The 13,033-nt window shown below is 42.8% G+C and overlaps 1 protein-coding gene across 7 annotated transcripts in view; it reads right to left on the bottom strand.

The window, feature by feature from the left end:
* Nucleotides 1-9,497, bottom strand: part of ITSN2 (intersectin 2) — an 80,514-nt gene extending 71,017 nt beyond the window's left edge. For 4 of the 7 annotated variants that reach the window (XM_058021655.1, XM_058021662.1, XM_058021660.1 and 1 more), the window contains exon 1: nt 9,064-9,146. The gene's annotated coding sequence lies outside the window, so the exon portion shown is untranslated. Of the gene's footprint in view, nt 1-8,510; nt 8,640-8,723; nt 8,778-9,063; nt 9,147-9,441 lie in introns of those variants that run through there. The other 3 variants (XM_058021658.1, XM_058021657.1, XM_058021659.1) reach the window with 3 other exon arrangements.
* Between the last annotated feature and the right edge of the window lie 3,536 nt (nt 9,498-13,033).

Below are 13,033 nucleotides of genomic sequence, written 5' to 3'. Positions count from 1 at the left end.
CAAACACTGCAGATAACATTAAGCCCTGCTGCCATTTAGGGTGAAAACAGGAAAACTTGGATCTCACATTTAAACAGCAGAACAGCAAGTTCTTGTAAACAAGCCATCTGACTAGCCCAAATCTTTAAAGCACTAATTGTTTTCACAAACTGGCCTGCCAGACTGCAATTTCTGTTCCCTCTCTCAGTGTTCATTTTAGTTGATACAAGTGGAGAAAAGAAATGAGGAGATTGCAAGAAGCAGGGGGCATGTCAGGACCATGCTGAAAGCATCAGAAAACATTAGAGCTGGGTAGACTGCAGGAGAAAGGAAAAAAAGCTTTTTGTCTTCCCTATCATAGGCATACTGCCATTTTATGAAGGGCAGCCTTACCACAGTCTTTGTTAATATTTATACTTGAATCAATTTTTTTTCCAAAACATTTCTCAGAAGAACCACAGCCACATAGCTTTAGTACGAATGAAGGTCTGGTGCACCAGGCTCTGTCTGGAAGAAAGCAAACCTCATGGAAGCAGCATGTGTGGTCACATTATTGCTCTTTTCCTTCTCTCTGTGGCAGGAGGATGATGTATTGCAGAATTTTGCTGCAAGAGCCAATTAGCAAGGACAGAGACTGCAGCACTAACTACCTGATTTACTCTTTGCAACACCTGTAGACCTGGACAACACAAAGACAACTCATTATATTTGCAAAGCAGTGACACTGTAATAGCCCATGTAGTTGTTTGCTGCTTTTTTTGGAGTACTCTCTTAAAAATAGAAGAATAAGAGAGAATAAGAAGCATTAGTAAGGCATTATGAAACAGCACAGACTGTAACTTCTCTTTGTCTCACTGTTCAAGACATACTGGTATGAGAGTTTACTGATTAAAAAAAAAAAAAAAAAAAGAAAAACATCTCAACATTGTGGCAGGCCAAGCATTTATCTCCTTTATACAGTACAGTTATACACAGCCACACGGCCTTTTCAAAATGCACTGTGGCCAGCTTACAAAGTCCACCCACTCTGATAACAGATGAATGACATCAGTGACAGAACGGAGGAGTTGACTGTGGGCAGCACATTGCTGGCTCTTCCTGCTCCCCCTGCTACTGTAGATAACAGTACTGAGAGTCTCAGTTAATATTTTGATATTAAAAAAAAAAAAAATGCTAAACATTTTATTTCTTAACCCTAGGGTGTGAAGTCCCTTCCTTCTTCATTGTGAAACAGAAACTTCCTACCCAACAGAGAGCGTGTCCAGAGGGGGCAACAAGGCTGGAGAGGGGCTGGGAACACAAACGCTGTGAGGAACGGCTGAGGGAGCTGGGGGTGCTCAGCCTGGGGAAAAGGAGACTCAGGGGTGACCTTATCACTCTACAACCTCCTGAAAAGTGGCTGTAGTCAGGTGGGGTTGGTCTCCTTCTCCAGGCAGCAATTGGCAGAACCAGAGGACAAAGTATCAAGCTGTGCCAAGGGAAATACAAGTTGGATATTAGGGAAAAGTTTTTTATGGAAAGAGTGATAAAGTTCTGGAATGGCCTGCCCAGGGAGGTGGTGGAGTCACCATCCCTGGATGTGTTTAAAAAAAGACTGGATGTGGCATTTGGTGCTACAGCTTAGTTGAGGCGTTAGGGCTGGGTTGGACTCAATGATCTTGAAGGTCGCTTCCAACCCAGTGATTCTGTGATCCAGACAGAACACAAAAAGTATTTTTCTGACAAATACCTTTCTACCCACCTTGCTTGACTAATATGCTTTCTGAACTTACTGACCATCCAAAACACAAGGATCTTTCTTTCTGTTCAAAAACCAGAATTGTGTGGCCACTATTGCTGGGCTTACTCTGTTTCTCACACAGCTGCTCAGCTGTGAAAGCACCCATTCAAAGTGCCAAGACACAGTTCAGCTCTCTCCTCTCTTTCTGGAGATTAAAACTGATCTTTCCTTCCTCCTTTCTAGGAGAAGATTTCTCCCATTTTATTTTTAATTCTCTACACTAAGGCAGAGACCTGCAGGTCCCTCTCTGTGTCCCTCCAGCTTCAAACCTTCTTTGCAAGGAAGAAATTGTTCTGAGGGAGAGAATGAGAATACCACTTCAGGAAGCTCACTATTTAATTCCCTGGCCCTTCTCCCAGGAGACACAAACTTCCTCAGGAAAAGATGGAAATTGAACCCAGCTCTGTCACGCCCTGGGAGAATATATTCACTCACCTGATCCCAGACAGACATCACCACCTCTGCTTGCTTTGCTTAGAAAGGAAATGCAAAAAAAAAACCAAAAAACCAAGAAGTAGAGGGTATACTATTTATAAAATTATTTTTTTTTAAAGGCTCTGAGCTTCTACCTTGAAGAAGCAACTCTAGGCTGCATATTGTAACCTTTCCAGAGAGCTGAGTGAGATATGCTTGCTCCTCAAGGGGTGGTAACTTAAAATACTCTTGTGTTTTTTTGGGTTTTTAATGCTTCCTACTTTTCAATTCACATGACTCCACACTCCATATGCCTTTTTTTTAAAATTCTGTTTTAAAACACATCAATTCTCACATGTAATAATTTGCAACCTTTGTGCAAGCACCCTTAAATGCTGTTTGGTGAGGTCCACACACCTTAAAACTTGCAGTTCTCCACTTTCACACTGTAACTCCTAATTTATGTCAATGTGGACTTGGGCAAGACAAAAGTATTTGAGGAGTTGTCTTCATTACATTGTTTTCTTACTTCAACCATGACTGGAAACATGAGAGCATATTACTTTTAAGCTTATTCATTTAAAATCTTGCCACCTTAGAGGAAAATTTTAAGCCCACTCCTGTCCTTCCATCAGAAGCACAAGCAAAATTCTAACAGAGGAAAAAAAAAACTAACAGAAGAATTCATAATGTTATTTTCTTCTTATGATAGAAGAGATGCTGCTTAACTTGCTGCTCAGCTTTCAGACACAGATAACAGTGCAAAACAAACAGAACATCTAATGGGCTGCTATAGCAAAGCATGAAACAAAAGATACGTGAGCACTCTTCTGTGCTCAGCAGAGAACAATCTGACTATCTAATGAAAGTAAAACATTCAGTGAGACAGGATTTACAGTTTAGGTATCTGCTTTCAAGCTGGACAGGTGCACAGAACCACCAGGTTTAACTTCTCAAAACTGAATGAGATGACAAGCAGAGAGGAGAAAGGCCACAAGAAGCCTTCAAAGCACAGAAATGGTGTTTATCTCTGATGTATCAAAAACCAGGGAAACCTTGTGGGAGAAGAAGCAAAGATTAGCATATGCCAGTAAAAACAGGAAAAAATAACTAGGTAGGAGTATTTTAGTTGGATCATGGATGGGTAAAAACGCATTCCCTAAAGTGACACAGAAAAGTGTGGGTGTCATGGAGATCCCTCCAGCACAGGGGCTCTGGGACCAGCACACTGAGACCCAGCACACAGGCAGTGTGGCACAGCACCTCCCACCTGCCCCAGCTGAAGACTCCTGCCTCTGACCCCACTCCCATCCACAAGTCACATCCACACTCATATTATCAAGAACAGTCCTTCAAATCACCCAGCTGAAATGTGGTCTCTTAAACCTTTAGCACAGAGCTCTAGAGCATACAGTAATAATGTTCTGACCACCAAATTGAATTTCATGAACTTAGGGAATCAATTATCACCCATGTTAAACAAACATCTCAATATCATGTAAAATCCTGAGGGGCAAATGTATCCCAGTTAGAAAGACACAGGTCCTGCCTAAAGTCGTAAAAGTGTAGTGAAAAAAGCTAAAAAGTTTTAGCTTTTGACTAGTAAAATTGTTGACCTTTGAAAGATAAGACCAAAGTATTATTTAAATGTGCCCTGATTTTTTGAAGCATTTATTAGTATAGCCATAATAGGTAATTTTTTTCCACATTCCAATTGTAATATTTTTAGAAACAAAGAAAAGTTAACTCCCATTTCCTGTTCTTCCCTTACTTCATGTGTATGCTGTTGAATCACTAACTGCAGATACTGCTCATGGCTGATGCCACAGCATTTCACAAGCTCCACTTGCATCAGCCTTGAACATTTTCACTAGTAAAGCCAGCCCAGAATTATTATCTGCTACTTCTGAAGCAGCAACATCCCATATCAAAGTGTCTCAACTCAAGCTGGCTGCTCTCAGAATCGCTGTTCCAAGGAAGCTGTGACTTTTCTGGATCAACCACACCTTTTCAACTATCTGTAACTGCCAAAATGTTTAAAAATAGTTCTCAGATACTTGCCCTCTATTAGGTAACTCCAATGCTTTGTGCTGCTACTGTCATCATGTTACATCATTTGAATTTCACGTGTTGTTCTGAAAATAAGAGTTACACAACACTGCGCTCACCTATATATTAATGTTCAATCCATTGTTTTAACTCTAGGATCCAAGTAACCAACATGTGCAGGCTCTGTTCCTATACTGACAAAGTTCTAAATACTCTCAATTTGAAGAAAAATGACATTTCACCAGCTCCATTTTTACTATATAATTTTTATGTGACCTAATCCTCACCTTTACAACATTTGGTGCTGATGGCACAACTATACCAGAAAAACGAGTTACTACATCTTGTGAGTTGCCATCTTGCAAAGGGCAATAAAACAATGTATACATAGAGGTAAGAAGAACGAAGAATTCCTCATGAAATAGTCTCCTGTTTGTTTCTAAAGACTTATCCTTGAATTAAAAAAAAAAAAAAAAAAAAAAACCATAAAAAAAACCCCAAAACCACCATCCTGATAGACAAGTGAATTAATGAAAGCAGCAGCATTACAGTAACCAAGCAACCAGGATGCCTGAATTCTTGAATTCTTAGCTTGCCTTTCTCAGAGATGAGACATGAGTAAACTACTCTGATGAACCCCATCACCAACATGAACCAAGCTTAACAGAAGAGTGTCCTTTACTATGATCTTCACTGAATATAATATTCATGAAAAGCAGGCAACCAGACAGAGAAGGCACAACCAAATTTAGTACCCTCAAGGGAGAGAAAGACTGCAGTATGTTTGAGGGCCTATATTATACACCAGAGGATCCACATGGCTGAAGGCTGCTCTAAATATATTGACCACAAGAAAAAATTCAACACAGGCTCACATCTGATCAAACTCAGACAGCTAATGCCACAGAAAACAAGGTTTCACTGCTCACTGCTGGCTTAAAATTTTGGCTTACATTGGTCTGTCACTGGAAGGAACTTGAACTTACACATAGACATAAATCTCCAAGTTCTATACTGATCAGGAGTCAGACACAGAATACCAAAGGGAATTCAGCTACCTGTAATATTTGCAACTGAGCATTTGAAAATTTCAGGATCACTTAGAACAGCTGCTTAGCCCTTCCAGAAATCCAACCAGACACTCTAACATGAGTGTTTCCCTTCAAAACAGTCTGATGCAGGGCACACAAGAAAAATGCAATTTTAAAAGGTGAAGTTAAAGAGTGATAGTATGTTTTTAAAGGTAAGAGGAATACAGTAACTACCCTATTCCACCCCATATCTAGGCTCAACCTCTGAACCTCAAAGTATACTTTGTGTTGTTTTCCTGACAAGTGATAGTGCTTGAAATAGGTCAGTCCCTCATAAAACGAAGAGGACTCTACAACTCTGTTATCTTTATAACTGCCAAACATCACTTAAGACAAAAAAAGCCTAAGAAGGGTAACTGACTTTCCCAATCATTCAGCCACATAAAACAAACCTTCTAATCCAAGCAAGACCCCAAACTCTGTCAGCCAACTGCTGCTCTTGTGATTTTCACAGAACAACTACACCAAGGTTCACCCCAAAACTTAAAAACATGGCAGGATCCATCATCTAATATGCTTTACCAAAAGATTTAACATCGCACTGGACTGAAAGCAGCTTTTGAAAGTCAAAATAATTTTAAAACATGTAAATAAAGCATTTGCATACATGTGCATATGGCACAAATCACAGCCCCAGTGCTGCCAGGAACACTGGCTAATGTCACTGTAAGACTAAACTCTGTTATTTTTGGGGGGTCTTGGTGATGGTCAAAGATCCTGGTGACTGGAAAAAGGCAAACTGAAGGCATCTAAGTCTCACTTCAGTCCCTAGAAAGATTATGGAGCAAATCACCTTAGGACCCACCTACAGATGCTTGAAGAAGAAAAAGGTGAAGGGAAATGGCATGTGGCTATTGAGGACCAACCACACCTGACACATCTCATCTTTGAGATGATTGGCCCTGTGAACCTTGTTCACAGGGCTTGTTTTGACACCACAAAGGCTTTGAACAAGATCTCCCACAGTGTTCTTACAGCCAAACTGGTGGAATACAGTTTGACAAAGCTGACTGTAAAGTGGGTGGAAAACCTGCCTGACCAGCAGACTGCAAGGGCTGTGCTCAGCAGTCCCAAATCCATCTGGCTGGAACCAGGGATGCTCCCCAGGAGCTGCCACCATGGCCAGTATTGTTTAATGCCTTCCCTGGCAGCCTGGGCAAGGGGATGGGATGCACCTTGAGCCAGGGTAGGTACCAAACTGGAGAGGGCTGTCCAGTGAGTTTTTGGGATCTCCCCCCTCAGAGATAATCCCAACACAACCAGACATGGCTCTGAGTGACCTGACCTGACCATGCTTTTCATAGGGTTGGACCAGATGATCTCCAGAAGTCCCTTCAAAACAATATTGTTCTGTAACTACATTTGAGGTAAATAAAAACAAATTGAAGCAGTTAAAAGCTTTTTAAAAACTGAGATAGTGGAGGTATTTCCTTTCAAGTGAAAATAGGCTAGAAATTAACATTATAAATAAAGATGTCCAATTTTTGAACCAGTTTTTAAAAATGTAAAGAGAACAGCTCTGGCCTTTAAAGAAAAATCTCATTAAACTATTTTTTCCACATATTTTGCATGCTAATCAAATTAAATCTTTTGAGGCAACAGTAGATAACCTGTTAGTTAAAAGTCTGCAAGTAAATTATCTCTCAGACCAGAGACATCTGTCTCAATTTGTGACAGGAACTAATCTGGACTACATTGCCTTTCAGGAACTAAACCAACAGTACTTTCCTGACAGATGCCTATTCTCAAAGGCTGTGAAGGTTTCTGATAACACCCCAAGCAAAGCATGCACATCACCTTTCCCTTTCCAAATGCTGCCTCATTTTCCTCAACAGCTCCTGACAAGCAGCTACTGAAGAAATACTATCACCTACAGACTTAGCTTCATTTTTTCATAGCTTGCTACTTTCCTATGCCATGAAATTAATTCACTTTTCAACATTACAGACTACAACAGAAATACCTGTTAAAAAACTTTACTGTAAGTACTGCTGTGGTACAAATCACTCTAATACCTGAGTCTCAATAAATAAATAAAGCCTTCTCAAAAACACAGTTCAAAATCATCCACGCTCACTTTTGCCCAGATCTATCTCATTCTGTCTACAAGAATGGTTAAAAAAATAAGTATCCATAAAGCTTTGGTGCTTTGACCAGCACCTAATGGGGTAGATAACCCCATTATTTTTATGATTAGCACAAACAGACCATAGGTACCCCATTTTGCTATTGTTACTGCTACAGGAACATCATCCTCTTGGTTTCTATTACACTGACAGCTACAACTCAGCCAGGGATTCATCCTGTACCCCAGATCTTGTACAGATGGACGAGAAAAAAAGTAAATGCAATTCCCTCAGGATAGTAATTAAAAGGATAAGCATATTCACTTGATCTAATTTAGGCATCTGAGTGAGGAGGGTAATCTTAACAAAAAATTCTGTTCAACAGAGAGCACAGAGCAGCCTAAATCCATGTCTGCAGGCATCACACAGTTCTCTTCACATCACAGGGAGCCCAGAGTCTGAGTTAAGGTTTCTCTGAGTACTCAGAGGTATGGTGGTGTGAATGCCCCTCCCAGATGAGTCAGACTGAAAAAATACACACAAACAAAACAGGGGAGGTAGAGTGGAAACAAGGTAACAAAAATGAACCAGATTTGGGAGCAGAACGAAGCCCAGTTAGCCGCTTATCTAACTAGCTCCTAGCGCTTGTTACATCTACATGTCACCGTCGCATCAGCGGATATAGATGTTTGTTACAAGCCAATTTCAGATGAACGATTAAAGTTCTTGAGAGCAGGCAACAGTTTATGCAGCACCGATGTTACCCACACACAGCACATTCTGCTTCACACACACCCCGAGCCTTCCTGCGCACACTCCGGCCACCACAGGCCAGCACCAACAGCTCAGAAAACATCATTTTCCCAAAAGAGCAACGCACAACAGAAGGCAGCCTGGACACAAGGGCAAAGAAGCTTGAGACTTCTCATTCCCGTGTTTTAGATGGGGAATTTCCGACTGGTGTTTAAGAGAACCCCTGCAAGAATAACTTCAGAGAACGCAGGCACTATCTTAAAGCACGATCTACTTTCGAGTTCTGCGATGTGACAGATGTCAAAGCCCCAGCTGGCCCGAAAACCATTTACTGTATTCAAAATGGTACCTTAATGTTTAGGAAACCGAATCACGTACCTCAGCCTCATTTTATTCTCTGAATTACGACATGCCGCGGTGAGAAGTCGAGACCGATAAAAGCCAGTCTATTTACAGACAGAGCAGTTTACAAACTTTAACTGCAGAAACCAGCTGGGTTTCCCCAAACCCCGCGTTTTCACAGCTAACCAGATGGAACAAAATCACCACCACAAGGAGCGGGGCTCTACAACCGCGTCCGAGTCACCTCACCTCGGCAGGGGCTCCCCCGGGCGCTCCGGGAGCTCTCTGGGCACGGGCACCGCGATCGCTCCGCTCGCAACGCGCTGAGGGAGCGCGGGCGAGCAGCGGCGGCGCCGGCAGTGGGAGCCGCCGCCGCCAAAGCCCCAGACACCACCCCCACCCAAAAAAAAGAGGAGAGAAAAAAAAAAAGAAAGAAAAAAGAAAGAAAAAAGCCTGCCTAAAAAAAAAAAAATAAAGAAAAAAAAAAAAAAAGAGCCCAGACTCAACTAAAGAATAAAAGACAAGTAAAGCGGCTCAAGGCAGTGGAGCCCGTAACGCCCGCGGCCCGCGCCCCCTGGCCCGCCGGTACCTGTTGCGCTGCCCCGAGCGGCGGCTCCGCCGGGCCGCGGCCCCTGCGCCTCCCGCGGCGCTCGGCCCCACAACATGGCGGCGGGGGCGGGGGAGGAAGCGGGGGCGGGCGCTGCCCGAGGCCGGGCTCCGCCGCTGCCGGGACGGGGCTCTCGGAGCCCCATGGAGGGGTCGCTGTGTCCGGCAGTACAGCCCCTGGGTCTGGGCCATGCTCGCCAAACAGTGCCGCGATCCGGGGATGTCGCACCGAGCTTGTCGGTGCCTTAGCTATGCGGTAACAGCTACTGTTTAAAGAGCAGACAGAGGATTTACCCCGTCCTTGCTCATCTCTGTCTCACTCGATTCTACCCGCTCCCTCCTCATCTGCTCCATAGGTTACCTTTGCTTTAGCTTTCCGGCTGTATCCCAGCCCTATCTCTACTAGAAGCTGAAAAGCCGTGGTCTCTGTTCTGCCCGGGCAAAGCTCCCAGATTAAGCTAATTCTTCCCCCTGGGAGCAGGTAAGAGCACCCTTGGTGCTTGTCCGTGGGAATGAAGCGTGTCCCGCTGGGACCCCACAGCGGCGCGGAGGGGGCTGCTCCAGCAGCTGAATTGGGCTCACGCCAGGCACTGCTCGGGGACTGAAACACGTAGCGTTTCAGGCGTTTATCTTTCCAAAAATTAAAGAACCCTGTAGGAAGGCATCACGTCGAAAATGTCATGATTTTTAACCACCAAACGTTTTCCTTCTTTAGTGAAGGGATCTTGCCGTGCACAGACTATTACAGCGCCTTTCTGCCGTGCTTTTGCTGGGTAGATAATTACCTATCACCTTCGTACAGCCCAGATTTTTCCACTGACTCATTCTTCTGGGTTCCTAATGAGCCTTTCCAGATGGTTACACCTTTTATCATTCACGGTGATTCCAGAAGAGTCACGTTCCTGCGCCATGCAATGGCTGTGGCCACATCCTAGCACTTAGCACGGGCAGGATTTGTGCTTACACACCTGATGTCTGCATTTGCTGCTGCAGCTGCCACATTGCACATCAGGCATTTACCCCTTGTGACCTCCTCATCTGATTCACTGCTTTTGAAGATACAGCATTCTCCTCTCTCACACCCGGCCCAAAAACATGCTTTGTATTTTTACCCTGTGAACAGACAGCAACCTTGGCTTTGATGCACAGATATTTGCTGTGTAGGTGGATTAAAACATGTGTTATTCAAGGGGCCCAGGTGGCCCTGGGCTGTTTTGAAGTCAACTGCAGATTTCATAAGCAGTGCTTCAAACAATTATTTGGGATAACAAAGCAGCCCTGGGTCAAGAACAGGCTTCTCTGAAGGCCAATTAAAAAGTCTCTCATCTGACACTTTTCACTTGAATTACTTTAAAACACCTCTTAATGCACAGCCTTTAATCTGTCTAGTACACATTATAGCGATACAGTTGTAAATGTGACTTTGTTGTGTTGGCAACACCTCCAGCCTGCTCTGGACTGAAGACAAGGGCTTGCGCCAGGCATAACAGAAACACTATTGTAGAGAGGATTAAGATAACAATAAACCAGATAAACACGTTTCTTCTCGTAAGACAAAATTGATCACGTTACTGATTACAGTAGTTAAGGATTGGGAAGAGCAATGTAAAAATCTGTGAAGGAAAGTCTCTAAGAACAGGTTAGGCAGATGTTGGAGGACTTTGACAAATACAGTTGATCGTGCCTTGAACATTGGACTAGTGAGTTTTCAAAGAACCTCACAGTTCCTTTCTTCTGTAACTGATGTTACTGACACATCCCACACAAAAATGAACTTGGGCCACGTCTGTGCTTAACCACTGGCTTTGAGGTGACAAAGTACATAAAGCAGGAATTGTATAAAGGATGTTGGGATATTTGATTCTGTAAATATGACAGATGGGGAATGACCCATCTGCTTTATTAAATGTGAGATCCCTATAGGAAAGCAGCAATGTACGTCAGTTGGAGTAACTACACACCTCCTTTGAGACAAAACTGAAGCCAGGAAAATCACAGAATGGTAGCATAGTTTGAGTTGGAAAGGACCTTTAAGGGTTATCCAGTCCAAACCCCCTGCAATAAGCAGGGATATGTTCAACTAGATCAGGTTGCTCTGAGCCTGGTCCAACCTGGTCTTGAATATTTGCAGAGATGGAGCATCAACAACCTCCCTGACAGTGTTTAACCCCCTTCATTGTAAAAAAATTTCCTTCCTTATATCTAATCTAAATCGACCCTCTTTCAGTTTAAAACCATTACCCCCTCTCCCACTGAAACAGGCCCACTGAAAATTCCTCTCTCAGGCCCCTTTAAGTACAGAAAGGCCACAATAAGGTTTCCCTGGAGCCTTTTCTTCTTTGGGCTGAGCAATCCCAACTCGCTCAGCCTTGCTTCTTACCAGAGGTGCTCCAGCCCTCTGAGCATCTTCATGGCCCAAACTGGATCATGGCCCAAACCCAATCTTTCTTGTGCTTAAAGCCCCAGAGCTGGACACCCAGCTCTTTTGACCGGTTGCCTGGGGAGGGAGGAGTTGTAGGGAATTAAAAATTCAGCTGACTCCCTAGCAAGATAACCTGGTATAAAAAAGTAGCACATCAAGGCTTTATGTGTTCTGATTCTACACAAATTCAATGCATCTGCATTATTACAATGAACTGGAGCTGATCAGAGATACTAGAAAAATAAATATCTGTAAGATTAGTTAATTATCAGGAAGAGGAGGAAGACTCACAACCTGTAGTGTAGACACATTTGAATGCAGCAGCCCCTCAAGTCACTCTTCCTTGGAAATAGAGTATGTAGACATACAGTGTTTAGTGTCAGCTATGAAAAAATGCATCCTTGAAGTAAAGCTGAACTCTTACTCAACCTAAGAGTCTTACAGAGATGTTTTATTAGTAATGGCCAAGGCACAAACTAGTATTACACCTTTAAAATGGAGAATGAAATTTGTTTCCACTCAGAGTTTGACTACTGCTTGAAGCATGTTCAAAAGAAAAACACTGCTTTTATGAAGGTGGAGTTTCTACAGGCACTGTTGCAGATACTGCCTTTGGGCATCTCTGGGTTTGGAAAAAGTGCTTTTTACAAGCTTCAACATGTGGGTTTGGGGGCTGGTGTCAAATACCAGATGAAATAAAAGTCCCTTCTGCTGACAGTACCCTTCTAGCAAGGAGTAGACAGTAGCAAAGAAACTTTAAACTGCAGGAATAATTTAGTTTGTTCCAAAAATCCATTAAAGTAAGAGAAATTGTTTAATAATAACTGATAATAGAAAAGGGAGCTGAAAGGAGGAGAAACCAAAGGCATGATAAGATAGAGGCTTGTTCCAGACATAGGGGCAGGCTTGCAGCACAACAGCTACTCAGAGGAGACCAATTAAGATGAAAAGTGTGGGAGGAGCAGAAAAGAAGTAAGGTTTACTCTAAGCAATGTTTCATCCTCTAGGATTGTTATGGTACCATTTTTTATCCTGGGCTTCTAGTGGGAGGTGTCCCTGCCCATGGCAGGGAGATTGAAGCTAGATGACCTTTAAGGTCAAACTCAACCCATCCTATGGTTCTGTGATCTTGTCATGCCTGTGTCAAAACCAACACACAACAACAAAACCTAACAAGATATAATGAAGAACTATAAGAAGATATAATGGAGAAACTATTCCTATTACTAGCAACTCAACTTTCACATTAAGGCTTTACTTTTTGACCATTATCTGTACTCTGTCTCAGTTTCCTGTTACAAGCAATTTTCCTGTCTTTAGAGTAATAAGGAAAGATCTCCACTGACAGCAAAAAAATCACGAATAAAATTGCTTAGCCTGAACTGAGTAGCAAAAGGTAACATGACTTCTTCTCTGCTCTTAGTTTGCTCCATAATATTGCTTATTTTCTTTGCTCTGCTGCAGGAAGAGAAGTGAACGCTTTATTCTCCCTGTCCAAGCCCTCTGACCAGGCAGTGTCTAAGCTTGATGA

Source organism: Melospiza georgiana, chromosome 3 (genome assembly GCF_028018845.1).
Source record: "Melospiza georgiana isolate bMelGeo1 chromosome 3, bMelGeo1.pri, whole genome shotgun sequence".
In the NCBI taxonomy this organism is placed as follows: domain Eukaryota; kingdom Metazoa; phylum Chordata; class Aves; order Passeriformes; family Passerellidae; genus Melospiza; species Melospiza georgiana.
This window is presented reverse-complemented; position numbering and strand designations above follow the sequence as displayed.